Source organism: Cuculus canorus, chromosome 5 (assembly GCF_017976375.1).
Source record: "Cuculus canorus isolate bCucCan1 chromosome 5, bCucCan1.pri, whole genome shotgun sequence".
In the NCBI taxonomy this organism is placed as follows: domain Eukaryota; kingdom Metazoa; phylum Chordata; class Aves; order Cuculiformes; family Cuculidae; genus Cuculus; species Cuculus canorus.
The window spans coordinates 46,222,426-46,243,028 of record NC_071405.1 but is presented as its reverse complement, the minus strand read 5'-3'; the positions used below and the strand labels follow the sequence as shown (position 1 = coordinate 46,243,028).

The 20,603-nt window shown below is 41.0% G+C and overlaps 1 protein-coding gene across 11 annotated transcripts in view; it reads right to left on the bottom strand.

The window, feature by feature from the left end:
* PRR5L (proline rich 5 like) overlaps positions 1-20,603 on the bottom strand; it is a 72,168-nt gene that overhangs the window by 49,307 nt on the left and 2,258 nt on the right. For all 11 annotated transcript variants that reach the window (XM_054066925.1, XM_054066917.1, XM_054066929.1 and 8 more), the window contains exon 2: positions 451-594. The gene's annotated coding sequence lies outside the window, so the exon portion shown is untranslated. The remainder of the gene's footprint in view (positions 1-450; positions 595-20,603) is intronic.

The window sequence follows — 20,603 nt, the reverse complement described above, 5'->3', positions numbered from 1 at the left end:
AAGCTTTAATGCAACAATAAAAACAATATGGTAATATTAATAAGTAAATAATAAAATATATACAAGTATACAATAACCACTTCAAACTCCTCGACCACTAAGTCACCGCTGATGCTGCAGGGCAGGTGTGGGGAAGTCCCAGACTGGACTCAGCGGCAGGCAGGAGCTGGACTCAGGCACTGGATTCAGGAACACATGAATGGGTTCAGGAGCAGACAGACAGACAGATGAGGTCCTCCCTGAATGTCAGCCATCGAAGATGGATTGACCCTCAGCTTTTATACTGAATGTGATGTGTATGGCATGGAGTACTTCACTGGTCAGGTTTATGTCAATTGTCTTGTCTGTTTCTCCCAGCACGTGTGACCTTACCAACAGCTCTGGGATGGTCCTGATTTACATAGGAATAGGTGTGAGCAGTGGCCCCTCTACATACCAGTGACCCCTTACCTTGGTGATAACTATGAGGCTGGAAAATTCAAAGAATATGTTCCTCTTCAGCCCAAGCCAAAACACATGTTAATGGCCCGAATGGTTCCCTTTAGCTCAGTTTTCTGTCTCCAACTGTAAGCAGAAGTAGATGTCTTGGATGGACTATAGGAACAAGAAAAGCATACGGAAAGTTGGCTTCTCTCTGTCATCTCCACCACTATTTTCACCTGTATTAGCTAAGTTAAAGCAAGGAAGAGGTGCGCCCTGCACTACAATCACTCCTCTACAAAAGATATATGTATGAATTTATTTTCACATTTATGTTTTCCAAAGTCTGCAATGGGCAGTTGTCTTGCTGGGGAAAGCTCCATGGCACAAGGACGGCATAAGTTCCTGGGAGGAGGCAAAGGGAAATAACGGGGTTAACATATGTTAAACTACGTGCTGGCAAATAGGTACAGCCCAAACTGCAAGTCAATGAAATCAACTGTAACTAGCCACAATCTGAATATTTATTGTCCCCTTCTCCACACATAGTTGTCATAAAAATAACAAAAAAAGGTCTTCCTCTATTATAAATATGTAAGATTAAGCAATGAAATCTTCTGTCACCTCCATTATCCTTGAAAAAAGACAATTTGCTGACATGAAGGTATTTTTTCACCTGATGAAAGCTGCAATATGCAGCAGTGCTCAGGGGAATGCATTGTGTATGCACAGACTACAGATTGCCTGCAGCTACCTTCTTGCATGAACCTAGCAGCAAGGAAAAGAGAGCAGCAAGAACCAAGACTGGCAGCTGAACCCGAAAGATGTTGATTCTTGTAGCTAAAGCATTATTAACAACCACAATGAGCTTCCAATGTTTACTGTACACATACAGATTGATGTACAAGGAGATGGTCTCTCTGAATCAACAGAAAAGGCCAGGGTCCAAATCTGACTGAACAATAGACTGGGGAGAATTTGAGTCTCTTCTTTAGCTGAACTTCCCACCAGGAAACCCAACTCATAATAAAATCCTCCTGTATCCTGTGCGCTAATCCGGGAATGTTGATTCAGTTCCAGCTAATCATGTAGATCATACTTGCAGAATGAGGTGAGTGCAAGCTGCTGGATGCAACCAAGAAAGTATTCTGGAAGAAACCTCCTTGCTGTAGATGGGAGGAGAGTTGGCCTCAGCATTTCGAGAAAGGTTCATCTGTTCAAGTTCCCCAGACATCACTGCTTCTTTAGTCAAGCCACTGGCCATGTGTTACACCTAAAATTCAAAATTCCTCTCCTGCCTCCTTATCTTGAGAAACTGGAATGGTTGTCCAGCCACAATGATTCTCATGACTCCAGCAGAAGAAGCTTTTTAGTCTCTGAGGTTTCCACTTCAAGAGCTGTGCAGTATTTGAGGCTTGCCTATTTGGATTAGTGGGCTTCTCTTCTACATACGAAAAACTTAGGCATCCATTTTTCAAACATTATGCTGACCAAGAGAAAGAGGGAGTTCGTACAGGAAGTTTCTAACTGAGAATCAGTATCCAAGTCCAGACCTGAGCTGTAAGAAAAGCTGTTCTCAACATTTTATAATTAACAGTACAAATTTTTCTGGAGAAAAAAAGAAAGAAAAATTTGGTAGTTTCTGGAACATTTTGTATACTAGTACTGTTTGTCAATTAGGAGCTCAATAAATGACTTCTAGTTAATAAAATGTTGTGATTTTAGAAAAATTAAATTACATGTTATAATCACAGTCATTTTAACTGGAGTACTGATACTGCTCGCTAGCTTCCAACAGCCAAAAGTCTTGAAGTATTGCATTGCTTGTACTCTAACATTTTATGGATCAATAGCAGTTTATAGTTCACAGATCAATCAAATTGACTGGCACTGTTTTGGAGCTTGTGATACTGGCAGAAAATCAAGGCAGTTAGGATCTCTCTGTGCTTTAGTTTTTTCAGCGTCACTTCAGAAAACTGGAACTGCTTAGGTTATTATACTTGTGTTTTCAAAACCAAGTTATATCCTTTTTTTTTTTTTTTGGCAAAGAAATAAGATATTTCCCTCTTTTAGCAAGATTTGGAAGTAGACTGTTCTTCATTTTACATTTCCTGTTCCAGGCAGGAAAGAGGGGGGTTAACATTTCCTTTCCACTACCGACTTTTCTTTCCTAGTTGAATCAAATCCAAATAAGTGGTGATACTGGCAGAGTTATGCCTTCTGCTTAAGAAAAAGAAGTTCTAGTATTAAATGTTGAAAATGCAGCATATTTTTCTGTAACTAATTAACATGCCACTTTTTCAAAACACTGTTTAACATTTACTTACCAATCTTAGTCCTTACATTGATCCATATCTCAAATGCCTTTATTTTTAGAAATGAAAAGAGGACAAATATGAAGGATGAGTACTGTTTTTGCTCTACCATAGAAACCATTTTTCTCTAGGGCTTCTGCCCCTGCCTCAGTTTACTGAGTATAGCATTTCCAGACTATATTTTCCAATGAAATGTAGCTGGGAGTATCCTGAATACTTAAAAATCACATTGAATCTTACTGTAAAAGCAGAGGAAAATGCTAATCCAAATCCAGTTTGGGTTGCAGTATGCTGATTTTTATCTAGGACATGGGATTCTTTATACAATTCTTACTTTTTCCCTCTTTTCTTATAGTTATATTGTAAAGTTGTGTGCTGACACAGTTGACACATCCCTCTCTAGAAGTGGTTGCATTTTCAGCAACTATTGCAGTGTTTACCAGTTTTATAAGTTGTGAAATATCAGAGAAGCTATAGAATAACATCTTTTCCTCACCATTATCAGTACATTTACAGCAATGACACATCACTAGCAGTGATACCATGTAAGCACTAATCCACTAATAATCACAGTCTGGGGGGGAGCAAAAATTTCAGTCAGTCCATTTCATATATGGAGATGATGAAAGAAAAAATTAAAAGGCTGGTTTTCAGTAGGTACTCTCAACTCCTCTGAAAAATTAGGTAAGATCAAGTAGACCAAGAATCTGTAAAACAGATACGCTACACAGAGTTGATGCTGAGGATCTGTCATGCACACTACGCATATTCCATTTTTTTTTCAGTTCAAACCACTGTCATTCAGGTCCCCTGGACTGAATGCTTACTGAGGCCTGAGCATGTCAGGTGCACATTGGAGAACATTTTCCAGTTGAATTTCACTCAACAGGCTCTAGTCCCTGCACTCCAATATCAATCCCTGATGCAAAAAGAAACACAGGCAACAGCCATGATTGGGAGTTTTGCATCAAAAATACACTTCCCTTCTGAACTAAAACACTATTGGAGACACATCATACAAATTATTGGCCACATTGCTGTAGTATTTGTACTTTGTCCCACATTTACCTTACTTCAAAAACAATGCAGAGAAGAGGCATAACAGACTGACACATGGTTCTGCCGTTTCCAGAGTGGTATACGAAGTCCTGCTTCTAGGGGTATACAATACACATCTGGGGTATAAAATAACTGTACTTGTTTACATTATAACAATTTGTATCTGAAGATAGAAGAATTCATTCTGCTTCATTTCCAGACATGCTGATTCAGAATAGTTGGTGACATGAAGCTGCATTACTACAAAAAAATGTGTGTTTGTGTTGATTTAAGCATTATTTTTACTGGTGGAAGCAATTATTGTTGAAAGTAGTGCTTCAGGTCCATGGTATTTGTATCACTGCATAATGAAGTTGCATAGCGCTACATCTTGTTTTGGCAAGATATCACAAGATGAGGGTTCAGGCAGCAATACTCTCATGTAGCATTGGCACGAAGAGTTACAGGCGAAAGTAGAGACCCTCTACAGCATGGTTTACACCACTATATTTACATTGCCTTTTGTAATCACAGGTTTGTACAGTATATGTTTACACTGAAACTATAAAGTCAGCCAGCAATGTACAGCCTTTCTGTGGCACGTATAAATTCTCCTCCTGAGCTGACACAAATCCTCAGCAAACACATAGCGGCCAGAGGAACACTCTACCAATAGAACCAGGTTTGTAGTTGTCTTCCCTGAGCTCCTGTTCCCCAGGTAGTGGCTATTCCTTTGCCAAATCTGGCATAGCGAGGATGCATAGCCTAAATGAAAGCAACCAAGTACTCCAGTGGCAGGGCAACATCAGTAGCTATAAGCCACAGAATGGATTCATAGGGTTGATATTAGATTCACAGTAATTAGGTTTACCCTTCAACTAAGGCAATTTTATAACCATGTCAGTAGAAAGTGTTTTTAACAGAGAAATACTGTGGAGCCTGGTTCAAACAACAGCTATCAAACAAACCAAATTCTAGGTTCAGTCACGTCATTTTTTAAGGCTGTGACACTCCTCAGTAGTCTTCTGATTCAGCCTCTGGTACCATGAGGCACCATGTATCAGTTGATGCTGATCTGTGGCATTGTACAACGTTGTCATTGTGAGGACAAGAAATGAAGGCGAATTGTTTGTTAGATGTGCCAGTCAGCAGGAAACAAAACAACAAGCAGTGTTGAGGTGCTTAGGTGCTCTCCTCAGCATGGCAAAAGATTTAGATAACACATCAAACTGCATATCTTGGATGCCAGGATTAAATACAGCATGTCCAAAAAGGCTGGAAATTTGCAAGCTCCATTCCGCATTTTACTGAGAAGAAAAGGCCATAAATCACCATAGTCATAAAATTTTCTCAATTTTTAAAAAATCAATTAAATTAAATTAATAAGAACAAATGGAGTACTTGGTATATAAACACGAGAACTTTATACTTTCAGGAGTAAGGACCCAGGCACACTTTATAGCAGCCTTCCAGTACTTAAAGGGGGCCTACAGGAAAGATAGGGAGGGGCTCTTCAACGGGAATGACATGATAGGATGAGGGTAACAGTTTTAAACTGAAAGAGAGTAATTTAGATTAGATACCAGGAGGACACTTTTTACTGCGGGTAAAGCGTGCTTGGGTGTTGAGACAGGTTGCCCAGAGAAGTCCTGAATGCCTCATCACAGAAGGTGTTCAAGGCCAGGTTGGCTGGGTCTTTGAGCAACCTGATCTAGTGGAAGGTGTTCCTGACCATGGCAGAGAGGTTGGAGCTGGATGATCTTTAAGGTTCCTTCCAACCCAAACCATTTTATAATTCTACGATCCTACAATTGTTCTGCCTGCTTCTAGGTTCCTATATTGCCCAGGGCAAGTCAACAGAGGTATTTCTGCCTTGGCCACCTTAACCATGATCCCACACCCCTGTTTGCACCACGAAGGCCAGTTTATGCACCTTCCTCATGCTGCACTTGCCCAGGCAGTGCTGACCAGGCTGGCTTACTGACCAGCTGGCACCTGGGCACACTCATCCTGTTATGTATGTTCATATGTATGTATGAACACTGCAGGTGGGTTGCTCTGTTCTGCGCTTCCTGCTGCAAGAGTGCTTGCTGTAAGTCCCAGCCTCTTTCTGACTTAAATAGTCCCAATGCTGGAAAAGAAATGCAACTTTCAGGGCTCCACTGCTTCCAAGTGAAGTTCATTATGTTTCCATATAAACTATTCCTTTGGGAATGGAAACTATGAGACACAGGAAATGCACACATAATGGTTACGGGCATTTCTTCTAGAGAAAGTTGGTATTAATTTCTGTTACACATGTTGCATTTACTATATAATAGATGATATTCACTGGGGATAAAGACTCCTTCCCTGTATCTTGCATAATCTGCTCAAAGAGCTTTTCTCAAGAGAAAAGTTATTGGTTTGTACTATTTCATATTTCACTCTTATCCTATTGGTAAGATGCCAGCAAAGAGCTAGGTTGATTCTATTTGTGACACAATGTTTCACATAAACATAATTGGCAGTCTTAACATAATTAGATTATTTCTGCTGTTCTGAGGTGAATGGACATGCAAGCATAAAATTAAGCAGCTCTCACAACAAACAATGCACTCATAGTTTATTATAGGCCTCAAGTAAGGAAATTACATTATTCCACCTTAAGAAAGTACTAAATTTACATGAGGGTGATAGCCATCTCAGGCCAGCTTGTTTAGTACTGACAATCATTGCAGTCCTCATCAAAGCCCTTATTTCCTTGGGATGGGGTAAACACATATACACACACAGAGGCTGTAGACACAACTGGCCAGCCATGATAGATTCAAAACACTGAATGTCACCTCTTGCCTCCAAATAACTTTAAATAGGAATTTTCTTGACAGAGCAGTTCAGTAGTCCACAGCACTCATTGCCTCACACCCCCCTGTCATTAATATCAGTCGAATATTTCACTAAGCTCTGCAGAAGACTGTAAGTATAGGCTGTCAACAGGAAGCTTCTTTGAGAGGCTGGCTCATGTTCTAAAATTATAGATGCACAAACAGAGCTGCAATTGTGCTATTTTTAAAAGGCCAGAGACAAAGCATTTAATATATACATTTATACAGATTTGAAACACCCCTCTGGGGATTTACTAACACCCAAGGAAGTGAACAGTGGCAACAGCAGATAAATAATGAAAAATTGATTATGTTTTAAAGAGCCTTTTAATTTTAGTTGTCCGTGGAGATAATACAGGGAAGGATGTTTTTAAAATATTTGTATTGACATTTAACCTTATGATACGTTGGTAATTCAAGCATGTAGTTGTGATGAGGTAGATATTCAGTAAAAGAAAAGGATAAAATTTATATTCAGTTTCTTAGTTTTTACAATTCTGTTCTTCTGCTTTGAGGCATTACTAGAGGTTTTTCTGAGTATATGGGGATACCTCATCTTTTCTGAGTTTTAAGCCACCCAAAACAATCAGTGAAAGAAACTGCTTTTTGATTGTTTTCTGTTGCAATTATATGTGCTATCAAGGCATTGTTGAAATAAATCAAGGCTTTATGTTATTATTACTATTTCTTAGCACTTAAACCTGGATTTCATTGAACTGGCCAGAATATTACACAGAATGAAAAGACAATCCTAGATAATCAGGCAGAAACAAACCCTTAATAACTGCAATTTCAAAGCAATAAAAGGCAAGAACTGCAAAAAGAGAGGCCTGAATGATTCCAGGATTTTCTTGATAATGAATCCTTCTGTTTACTGAGATGTAATATAAACAAATGGAAACTGTTCTCTCACTTGTTCCCATACAAAAAGAGTTGATGGGGTTCTTCTTCAAGTTCTGGGTTACAGTCACAACTTTACACCTGCCATAGAATCATGGAATCATAGAATAGTTTGGATTGGAGGGGACCTTAAAGATCATCCAGTTCCAAGTCCCCCGACATGGGCAGCGACACCTTCCACTGGATTGGGTTGCTCAAAGCCTCATCCAGCCTGGCCTTGAACACCTTCTGTGATGGGGCACCCACAATTTCTCTGGACAACTTGTGCCAGTGCCTGACCACCCATGAGATTGCCCTGTCCCAGATGCAGGACCTTGCACTTGGCCTTGTTGAAGCTCACAAGGTGCACACAGGCCCACATCTCAGGCTTGTCAATGTCCCTATGGATGACATCCATTTCCTCCAGTGTGTTGGCAGTGCCACACAGCTTGGTGTCACCAGCAAAATTGCAGAGAGTGCCCTCAGTCCCACTCTTCATGTCTCTGACAAAGATGTTCTCTGTATTTCTCTCAGGCAACCTATCCTTGCTTCCACCTTCTGTAAGCTTCCTTTTTTATTTTAAGTTTGTCTAGAAGCTTTTTGTGTTGCCCTTGACATCACTGGCCAGATTTAATTCTATCAGATTTAATTCTTTAACTTTCTTAAATGAAACCTTGGCAGCTTGGAAAATTTTTCTGTATTCCTTCCAGCCTACCTTCCCTTGCTTCCTTTTTGATTCTAAGTTTGTCTGAGAGTTCCTTGTTCATCCATGCAGGCCTCCTGCTGTTTTTGCCCGACATCCTCTTTGTTGAGACACAACGTTGCTGAGCTTGAAGGAGCTTGGATATTAACCAGCTTTCTTGGGCTCCTCTACCCTCCTGGGCTTAATCCCACGGTACTTTACCAAGCAGATCCCTGAAGAACCCAAAGTCTGCTCTCCTGAAACGCAGGTTAGTGAGTTTGGTGTGCAGCCTCCTCGCTGCCCTAAGGATCTTGAATTCCAGCATTTAATGGTTCAGCCAAGTGCCACTTCAGCTTCACATTCCCCATCAGCCCTTCCTTGTTGGTGAGAACAAGGTCCAGCAAAGGTCCTTGTTGGTGAGAACAAGGTCCTCATCCATCATTAGGTGGAGCTCCATGCACTCCAGCTGGTTATTGACATAGAGAGCAACCTTCCCCTCCTTATCTCCCTTGCCTGTCCTTCCTAGAAAGCATGTATCCCTCCATTCCAGCACTCCAATCATGGGATCCATCTCACCATGTCTCCTTCATGCCAGTGAGATCATAGCTCTGAAGGCTCACACACATATGCTTGTCTTTTTGAAATAAAGCACTAAGCAGTTAAAAATATCGAAAACCTATACAAATGAGACTACTTGACAGCAACCTTTGAAAGTGCATTGATTTACACATATTTGCAGGCATGATAACTTGCATTAAGCATTTTGACACAGAGTTGTTTTCACTGCAATTCAGAAAAATTCATTGGTGTGTGTGATCAGGGAGAGTTTCTGCATTGATCACTGGACCTGGCAGGTAATCCTTGCCTTGAGGACTTGTTTCCTACATTTATTTCTGGTAAACCCCTTTAACTTTGTGAGTGACAGTAGGGCAAGACCATTTCTGGCACATTGTGGGCACAATTACCAATGCTGGCCTGACTATGCACGGCTGTGCACCCTGTGGATTGTCAGTTTGTTGTCTGTTGCAGCGGCTAAACAAGGTGCAAGTAATGTAGAATAAAGATCTTTCTTTTTGCATTCATATGGCATTTGGCTTCATCTCCACTCAGTAAATAGCTGTCATACTGAGAGGTTTTTATTGTTATGATTGTTTAAGGAATGAAGCAAAATCCTGTGTTTAATACTCAAGTTTGTACTCTTCAGTGTCAGTTCTCAATAATATTTCAGATGACAGTATTCCTTCCTCCTTGGCCTCTCAGCTGAAGCACCTAGTGTCCTTTCAGTTTGAATTGCTGATATCTGAGACTCTTCAAATGGTACTATAAATTACAGGGTAAGACCATTGCTGACAGATGTGATCTGTAAGGCTCTGTGTTAACAGATACTCTCTGTGTGCTACGTAAGTTTGTGGACACTTGTTGGTATTAAAACTGGAAAGTGAGCAGCCTAACACCGTTGTGAAGAAGGCACTACACATTAACAGTTCATCTAAGGTAATTTTCGGCCCCCTGCCACTGCAAGATGGTCCCTATAAAATTTGATAGACAGGTCAGACTGTGCCAGTTCACAAGATTACTAATATGTTCAAACTGCAAAGTGTCAGTGGGACAGAAAGAAGCTGGTATTTTCCAGCAGAAAGCATTTGGCATAAGCATAATACGAAGCTTTTACTACTTTCTTTCTCCAAAGTCTCATCCAGACCTACCATTCATTTATGCTCACAAAACCCCAGGGAGAAATTTCTGTGTAACATATCTCAAATCTGCATCTGCTTTTAAAAAGCAAATTGAAGAATGCTTTGAAGAAATTTCATTGAGATATTTGCAACCCTCACACCACAGCAGAGTTAGTTATGTCAAGACAGAAGGAGCAAGCCATTGGGGACAAAAGCAAGACTCTCTCTTATGACAGCAAAAAAAGTAAACAAGCCACAGAGTTGGAAAAGGATAAATACAAATTTTAAAACTCATTTGAAGGGGACATTTCTTTCTCCTCACTCTCCTTTTGAATGTTAGTGTCCCACAGAATGACTTAGCCATGCTGAGGCTAGACAATGAAGCAGAGGCCAGAACCAGCTTGGGCTCCCAGCTTTCCTTTTTAGCCACTGAAGGTGACCACCACACTGTGCAAGCAATGATGTGGAGAGGAAGGCAGCAAGAGAAACCTCAAATATGCTGAAATTCATTTGTTAACTGTGACTGACAACAGTTGCCAGAAAGGGCTCCTTCAAGAAATGTAAGATAGCAAGTCTCAAGCATGCATGTTTCAGTTGAATGGTTTCTTTCTTCCAACAGAGGAACTTACCTTTAGTAATTAGTGGGATCTGTCACTGGGAACCATTACTGACAGGGGAGCAGTTTCTCCACATCAGTGGGGCCCTGGCAGTCTTGACCTCTGGCCAGTTTAGGCTTCAGAACTGAGTGAAACATCAAGGACCATCTCTGAGACTGAAGTGATGCCAGTATCAACAAACTAGCTGTAGAAATATTTCACCAGTTTAATATTCTGTTACACATTACAAAGTCTGGCTACACCACAGCCCATTGTAGTCAGCTGCAGGCACAATCCAGGGTCATGATGACACAATGTCTGCTTAACTATTTTTACTTTAAAATTTCTTGCATCCCATTCACTTTTCCACAGCCTAAATCCCACTTGATCACTGTCCTCTGGACTGCCTGGCTTTAACCACTCGCTGCCAGGGGCCTCCCAGCAGGAATCCACTCACGTACCAGCTCATTCTCCTACAGTGGGAATACTTACGGCAGACAAGCAAAGGCTTGTGAATAAACCAATGGTGATATTCTCCAAAGCAAGGTGTAGATTCTGAGTGTAGACTATGCAGAGCTGCTGGCTTCTGTAAAGTGAATAGCTTATGGGATTGCAGGGCACCACACAAAATGCAAGAAGAGGCCACTGTTCAACCCCTTCACCTAATTGTGATTGTGCTCAATTTGCATTTGTGATGAGGGCAGATGTGTGAAACATGCTGGGCTGTTGAGGGCACTCTGGACAGTGGCAGATCAAACTGACCTGAGGTCATTGCATGTCCACATTCACCTAACGTCACTGGGCCTGCAGCTTAGACTGCCTGCAAAGCTGGGAGATAAGGAATTGGCAATCCCAAGAACAAATGCAGTCTGAGCAGAGAATAGATTTAGAGTGGCCATGAAGAGAAGGACTTGGAGGTGCTAGTGGATGAGAAGATCAATGTGATCTGGCAATGTATGGTTCCATCACAGAAAGCCAAGCGTATCGCAGGCTGCATCCAAAGCGTTGACCAGTTGAGGGAGGTGATTCTGCCCCTCTACTCTTCTCTCGTGATAACTCAGATGGAGTCCTGTGTTCACTTCTGGAGTCCTCAGCACAGGAAGGACATGGATCTGTTACAGTAAGTCCAGAGAAGGGCTACAAATATGGTCAAAGTGCTGGAGCACCTACCATATGAGGACAGGCTGAGAGAGCTGGGCTTCTTTAGCCTAGAGAGGAGAAGGCTCAGGGCAGACCTTATAACAGCATTCCAGTACTTAGTGGGCCTATAGGAAATCTGGGGAGTGCTTTTCATCAGGGAATGCAGTGATAAGACTAGGAATAACAGCTTTAAGCTAAAAGAAGGTAGATTTAGATTAGATACTAGGAAGAGGGTTTTACTGTGAGTGTGGAGAGGCACTGACACAGGTTGCCCAGAGAAGCCATGGAAGCACCATCCCTGGAGGTATTCAAGGCCAGGTTGGATGAGGCTCTGAGCAACCTGATCCAGTGGAAGATGTAACTGCCCATGGCAGGGGAGTTGGAACTTGATGATCTTTAAGGTCCCATCTAAACTAAACCATTTATGACTCAATGATTAGCGCTTGCCTAATTATTTCAGCCTGTAAATCTCAAACGTGCTCACAGAAGTAAATATAAGTAGTCCTGCCCATCTTTTACCTAGGAGAAATCTAAAGATTTTGACAGGTAAGCTGTGAAAAATGTTGTGAGAAATTATAACTCCAATTCTCTCTCCCTGTACAACATACAGCTGTCTCTGCAGCAGAATTGCTAGAAGGGAAGGTATGCCTGATGTTCTTACACCCTAGAGTCAAGTCTCCTGTCTAACTGGCTGAAGACAAAGATGTTTCAAATCTAATGCATCAGTCTGCACTGCAGACTTCTCTCCTGTGGAGCTGGTAAGGTGCATAGGTGACCATTTGGAAATTCTGTACCTTGAAACTCCTCAGGGCTTACCTACTGACTGGCTGGGGCACCGAGTTTTTCTCTTCATCACCACACAGTCTACATCCAGATCATTCAACATATACTTGATGTCATATCTCTGCTGCACTAATTTAGGAGCTAAGTCCTGCATCTTCTAATTTAGAAATGCATATGCAACTTTATTACTAGGAATTTGCTTTTTATTATGAGCATTAGGATACTGTTGACATTGCAACAGCTTGTCACCTTGTGTCATGATCATATGGAATTAAAAGAAAAAGGTACAAGCAAAGATCCCTGTTTATTAGTTTTTTTTAAATGCAATACAAGGACAAATTATTTCTTTTTTGGAAAATGAAAAATGTCTGCTTTTATATTAAACATTTTCACTCACAATGCAAAGACATCTTACAGTGAATTTTATAATTCTATTATTATTGTTACACTACAGGCTTTTAGAATTTTTCCTAGTAGCCTTTTCAAATAAAGACAACAAATGGTAGAATCATTGGTACTGAGCACTTACAGTTCTCACATAGTGGAGGCCAGATTTATTTCCAGTCTTTAATGCTATGGTTTATTTAATCATAGCGCAATGAAAACACATAGGAATATCATGGCTATTTTCCAAGCTCTCTAGAAATGAGTTCCTTCCTTATCTGCGTTATAATACCAGTTTTAATTTACATACTATTTCTTGGCCCTATGGCTATGACCTTCCACTCTGTTTACAAGCCCACAATATTAATGCTTTCCATTGTGAAATATATCCCTTCATTTTAGAGATATCAGCAGCAAAAATAGAGAATACATACCCCCGTGGTAGTAGGTTTCCATCCCTAGTAATAGGTGTGTGAATAGTGACATAGCAGTGAAGAATTGGTACTATGTTATGCAATAAATATTCTTACTGGACATCTCTGCATGCAAGCTATATTGGTAACAATGCATATCCCATTCTTAAAGAAATAAATAGTTTTGTTCCTGTATGTATATATTTAAAATAGCTAGTGTAATTTTTGTCAGAATTTCCAGAAGTTTCATGGTAGTAAAAAAAAAAAAAAAAAGGAAAAATGCAATAAAAAAGAGGAGTTTCCTTGCCTTTTTGTTTGTTTGTTCTCAGAATTGCCTGACATTTTTCAGTATACAAGAGAACTTCTGGCACACGGATTTCTGATCCTGGATATGCAACACCACATTACAAGTTTTGCATGCATTTTCCTTACCTTACCTAGTAAGAAGCAAAATGAGAGAGAACACGAAGTTCCTAACTTCTAACTGGTAACCTTTTATATAGCTTAAGGGCTATGGACTACTATTTTTTTTTCTATCCTGTGCATAAACTGTGAAAACCTTGGTTGTACCCATAACATAATGGGAACCAATGTATTATTTAATACCTGAGGTATTTTGCCTGAATTACCTTCACTTGCAACCTCAAAAATAATCACTACTACCTGGAAAACACTACAGCAACACAGTGGTTTTCACTTCAGTCATAGCTGAAGTTATAGCTAGAAAATATGGACCAGATTTGGTTCTCAAAAGCCCTTCTTCAGGATATTTGCATACGGAATGTTTGAATTAGAGTTCCATATGACTCCTGGCTTGCAGCACTCTCAGCAGGGGCAGCCCTTAGTGTCTAAAGCTACCTCACATTTGGTACCTGCATTTAATAAGCACAAAAGGGCTAAAGCAGACACCAGAAGCATCTGAAACATCTACTGTTTACAAACAGACTCTACACTTTTGAGATTGTGTAAGAGCAGCTACATTAGCACAAAGGCTTTCTCACAGCATCTAATGAGTTTCTCAGCTTCCATTAATCACTCAGATTCCTAAGCATCTTAATCAGCAAAATATTTTCTTTTGATGCGGCTGGCTCTACTTCAAGTGTTTTGCCAGTAGAGCTAAACTGGTTAGAGGGCATGGTGTCTGCTTACACAGCCAACATTTTTATGCTGGCAACATTTCACATTCCAAGCCAGTTCAGTCTTTCTGGTTGAGGAGGCTATTATGGTTTTTCTAATTTCATTACTATTAATATGACTATTAAGTCCTTAGGAATCTACATTTCCTATTGAAGTCAGAGGTTTTCTGTCCTAATAAAGGATCAGCTGGCAGTTTAAGCAACCTCTGTTTTAGTCACTGTTGTTTTTTCCCTCCATTCATTTTGCAAGCATTTTTCTCCCATGCTTTGAATCCAACATGATTTCATCTTGTTTGCTACTTAGTTTCTACATTGGTCATCACTTCAAGACCAATGAGAAAATACTTGGTTCTCATATTTTGAGTCAAGGTGCCAAGATACTTGCTATCGTCTTGTGCTCTGGAGCAGTTTTAAATCATATTTAAAATTGAAGGCTGCTCCCTTACTAGATACGGGACATGTCAAAATTGTCTACAAGTTGTATCAAAACAGTGATGCTAGCCAGAATTATGAAGGAAAAGAAAAATCATAGCTCTGCTGGCAGCACCTGCAGCAAGGATCAGAGCCTGCCCCGAGCTAAGTGATGCAGGTCACCCATGGGCAGGAAACATGCCTCTGCATGTCTCCTCCAGGGCTTTACCAACACACCTAAAAGAACTCAAGTTTTGTAACCTGAGGATTAAAATCCTGTTTTTAAGCTTTTATGTCTGCTCATGAACCGCAGTCTGTCCCTCCCCTTAGGCACAAAATCTGAGGAGGACTGTGGTAAACTCTGGTGACTGATGTTCATGTAGTTGGCCAGGTGGAACAGCGAGACCACCCGCTGGAAAGATGATTCTAACTGGAGCAAGAGGAATGAGGACAAGAATGTGAAAGTTAGTTCTGTGCTAGTAAATTAAACAGGTTCTGAACTGTTTTCTGGCTCAGAGACCAAAGGATGTAGAATGATAGGATGGTTTGCAAGAGCTGCTTGGCTCTTGGCCTCTTAGACAGGGTGGCTCATGCTTGTTGGGGTTACTCCCTAGTCCATGCAAATTCCTGACCCATTCTTGGGACAGTGACAGTCAGTATGACTAAAAAAACATGCCAAGAACAGCACTAGCAATTTAACAATAAAGACCTCAGGAATATTCTCTGCCACTGTCTAGTTTACAGTGTCAATGCAACCAGATATCTAGGGGGAAATTTGCACTCCTGGTAATACATATCACCATGATTCCCAGTAAAAAAAAAATAAGAAACTTCTGCCCTAGCCCTGGCATGGAAAGACTGAAGTATCCATCAGTAGGTAAGACAGTATAAATGTGACTTCAGAAATTGGAGACATTTCAGGAAAGTCCCAGTTGGAGAATATGTCTCCAAGTAGGCAGCTAGTACTAACAAGCCTAATCTTGCCTGCATGCTCGGTGATTATTTCTTTTCTATGATTTGCTCTTTGTTGACAAAGAAATATCATTAAAAAACAAATAATGCAAAAGCAACTAAGGAAAAGATGTCTCTTACTCCTTATTTTGCTTGATTTCTAAACCAGAATCACCTAGCATGGAGTTCTTTTTTTTCAGGGCAGGAAGAGCATCACTTTTCCTTGCAGCCAAGAAATTGCATACACACAGCAGGGTGCAGTTAGAGAGTACAACCCTCCTTGCAGTAAAAATCCCATAAGGAAGAGACCATTGATCTGCAACAGATGCTCCAGTGAACACAGGCTACACTGCAGGGCAAAATCTAATAGTTCTACCCATCAAATGCTTAATATTCCAAGGGTTTCTCCCCCAGGGAGCCTTTAATGGCCAAAGTGAGCTAGAACTGTGTGCTTCTTTCCCAGGACTGTAAAAGGTTACAGTTCTCCAGCCAAGAACTGTAGGGAAGCTAAATTTATTCCTTTCATTTTTTACTTCTCAAGAGCAAACAAAGAAGAAGAGGAAGAAGAAGAAGAAGAAGAAGAAGGAGAAGAAGAAGAAGAAGAAGAAGAAGAAGAAGAAGAAGAAGAAGAAGAAGAAGAAGAAGAAGAAGAAGAAGAAGAAGAGCTGGCTGAGTGTGTTTTGTAAAGTTATTTGTTTGCTTTTTTATGTTTATTTTTTACATTGATTATATTATGAACAGCAAGATTGATTTTTCCTCACAATACAGTGCCTCTCAAATACATTTATTTTGGGGTCCCACTTTAGCTGCTGGACAGTTTTGCGAAGTGTTTATCTGTCATTAGAGTTACATAACTATTGTATAAAAACACAGAGCGTATTTTACACTGACTTATTGAAATTCTTCCATTCATCTTTCTATCTCTCGATTTTTGCCTTGTGGAATTTATTCTGTCATGATAGCTGACTTCTGTTGAAGATAAATACTCACAGTTCTTTCAGTGCCTGGTGAAATACATACAGTCCTTCCTCTGAACTCCCTCTCCTTTTTTTTTTTTTAAAACAAAAAAAATAAGGAGTTGGCAGAGCCTCTCCATCAAAAAAAAAGGCAAAGAGCAGATGGGCAACTTCCTTCCTGATATTTTTCAGGTAGGGAAAATTTTAAATCCCTCAGAGTCCAGCAGAGAGAGCTGTATATATACTTGACAAGAGGGGACTTCCCTCAGCTATACCTTGCCAAGAACCAGTAGACACAGAAAACTAGGACAACTTGCTATTTCAAGGGAAAAGGCAATTGAAAAACTGTTCTCCTACTGCAAGCCCCAAGAGGTCCACAATTGCCACTACTCCCACCTAGCCCTCAGAACTCATCCCTTTTCTCACCTCCCTTCTTATTCAAGTGATTACCACCTAGGGTCCCTGATCCTCTCTCCTTGCATGAAATACTAATTCTGGAGGCTTTTTTATATGGTTTGGAATAAAGGTCATAAACAAGAATAGCAGACAGCAGCTAAGTATCCATGTCCATACACCCATGTACCTATGTCCAGGAGATCCTGAATTTAGAAAGTCATAAATAGTATTAAAGAGTCTCATAGTTTGAAGACTGCTCATTCACTCAGCTCCCAGCAGTGCTTTTGCAAGAGCTGCTTGGCTCTTGGCCTCTTAGACAAGGTGGCCCATGCTTGTTGGGGTTACTCCCTAGTCCTAGTGCAGGGTTTTTCATATAGACGTATCTGCACCACTTCAGGAAGGACAACCTGCAGATATCCCAAGCTGGGTCAACCAAGAGAGAGAGACAAAAGGCCTGGGTGCAGGCAAATTTGCCCAACTAAGAAGCAGAGTTTAATTTTCAGAATAAATGGCTGGATTAACAGCAGTTTGGCTCTTGAGATCCAAGCCAACACCTGCACAGAGTGCTGTCCAGACACATCTGCAGGCTCAAAGGTCATAGCCAAGTCCCACTGGGTGAATACAGGCGTGAAATCACAGGAAAAAAAGGGCTGTGAGAAGACCTAAGGAGGTAATTTCTCAAAACTTCCTGATAAGAACACTGATCACAGGGCCAGCCTTCCTGATACGATGCAGTCTCACCCTTGAGCCCTTACAATTTGATTTTGGAGGTCTGGGCCTTAAACACAGCTATGGGCAGTACCAAAGGAAGAAACAGAATGAAACAATGAAAGAAAAATCAGGAAGAAAGAGAAGAGAAGAGAAGAGAAGAGAAGAGAAGAGAAGAGAAGAGAAGAGAAGAGAAGAGAAGAGAAGAGAAGAGAAGAGAAGAGAAGAGAAGAGAAGAGAAGAGAAGAGAAGAGAAGAGAAGAGAAAGAGAAGAAAGGGAAGAAAGATGAAAAAGAGAAGAGAGAGGAGAGATTTACTGACTTTCAGATAAAGCATTTTACTAAGCACTTCAGTTGGCTTCTGACCATGAGCTATAATGAGCATTTCAATTTTGATATTTAATCAAACCTGACATTATTTCTTTATAATTAATAGGCTCCTGGAGTTAGAAAATAGCAACAACAGGAGATGGACTGAAAGTGAATTCAGTACAATGCCAGCTGTGCTTACAGCCAGGCAGCATCTTTGTTCTGAGCATGTAAGTCATAGGTAAAGTGTTCTCCCCTGTCACACACTCCTGCGATAGTTAGCAATGACAGTTACATACTCCCTGCACCCAGGTTCTCTCTGTCTGTCAGAGTAACTCTGATCAATCTGATTTTACTTAAGTCTTGTAAAGTCATTATGGAGCGGTTCATCTCAAATGTGCTTACCAGGCAAGTGCAGGTCAACCAGGGGATCAGGTCCATCCAGCATGTGTTCATGAAGGGCAGGTCCTGTTTGACCAACCTGATCTCCTTCTATGACCAGGTGACCCACCTAGTGGATGAGGGAACAGCTGTGGATGTTGACTACCTTGACTTCAGTAAAGCCTTTGACACTGTGTCCCACTGCAGTCTCCTAGAGAATCTGGTGGCTCATGGCGTGGCCAGGTGTACTCTTCACTGGGTCAAAAACTGGCTGGATGGTCAAGCCCAGACAGTTGTGGTGAATGGAGTAAAATCCAGTTGGCAGCCAGTCACAAGTGATGTTCCCCAAGGCTCAGTGCTGGGGCCAGTCATGTTTAATATCAATGATCTGGATGAGGGGATTGAGTGCTCCCTCAGTAAATTTGCAGCTTACACCAAATTGGGAGGGAATGTCAATTTGCTCAAGGGCTCTGCAGAGGGATCTGGACAGGCTGGATCAATGGGCCGAGGCCAGCTGTATGAGATGCAACAAGGCCAATGCTGAGTTCTACACTTTGATCACAACAACCCCATGGAACGCTAAAGGCTTGTGAAGGTGTGCCTGGAAAGCTGCATAGTGGGAAAGGACCTGGAGGTGCTGGTCAACTGCTAGCTGAATATGAGCCAGCAGTGTGCTCAGGTGACCAAGAAGGCCAACAACATCCTGGCTTGTACCAAAAATGGTGTGGCCAGCAGGAGTAGGGAAGTGATCAAGGCCTTGTAGCCCAGCGCTGGTGAGACCACATCTCAAATACTGTGTTCGGTTTTGGCATCACTGGGGCAAACCACTCCCATAACCACTCCTACTGGGCATGTGCAGTTATGTTTGGGCATGTGAAATGAGAACTTTACCCGTCAGCAGGGTATGTACTTCAGTTATTCAAGCTCCACCTAAAACTCCACCCCAAAGGTGCAAGTTATTATTAAAAAAACCCAAAAAACAAAGGGTGAAAAATGTGATTGAAACTTTTGGGATCAGCTGACGGGTTGGAAAAACAATATCCCTCACTATAATTGGGATGCTGGGTGCCTGGCTTTTAATATATTTTTGCAAACAGCATCTTATCCCCAGCCACTACCGAACCCTTACTTAGTCACAAATTGTTATAATATCTTGTTCACACATACACAAGTCTCAGGAATCTCACTAACTCTTAAGGGGGATTTAGAGGGAGTTTTTGATTTAAACTCGGCAAGTGAGACAAGATTAATTGTCACAATGAGACAAGAGCCTAAGTGCAGTGGTATTGAGCAAGCTGGACAACATTAATTGTCCTTGTGTGATTGCTCAGTGCTTGCTGTAACCTGACAAGATGAATGGTTTATTTCCATTCTTGAAAGACTGTCAGAGAAAGGGTTTAACAGATTGGTAAATTCTCCCTCTGAAGTCTCTCCTATTCTATCTTACATTGTGACACTTGAGGGAACTGGGGTTGTTCAGCCTGGAGAAGAGGAGGCTGAGGTGAGAGCTTATTGCCCTGTACAAGTGCCTGAAAGGAGGTTGTAGCAAGATGGGTGTTGGTTTCTTCTCCTAAGTAACAAGTGATAGAACAAGAGGAAATGGCCTCTAACTGTGCTACAGTAGATTTAGATTGGACATTAGAACAAAAACCCAAAACCTTTACCAAAAGGGTGGTGAAGTATTGGAACAGGCTGCCCAGGGAAATGGTGCGGTCTCCTTCCCTGGAGATGTTAAAAAAATATGTAGATATGGCACTTGTGACATGGTTTAGTAGGCATGGTGGTGTTGGGCTGATGGTTGGACTGGATGATCTTATAGGTCTTTTCCAACCTTAATGATTCTACGATTGCTTTAGAAAAGTCTGAAAAAAAACCTCTCTTCCCCAATTGGATATGGCATTTCAGAAGTTTTACTTGCTTCAAAAAATTATGCTTACATCTGATTGTAGAAAACCCTAGCTTTATTGGTTTAGGAACAAGACAAGCAGCTAGATTATGAGAAGTCAATGATGCAATTACAATATTAAGTCATATCCTGAGAGCAATCCCTGTTTCCTTTAGGCTTACTTGCTCAGATTGTAACAGTGGTCTTTTTTCATAATGCCTTCATTCTATTTACCCTTTCACAACCTCTAAGCTTACTGCTGATGTTAATAAATCCCC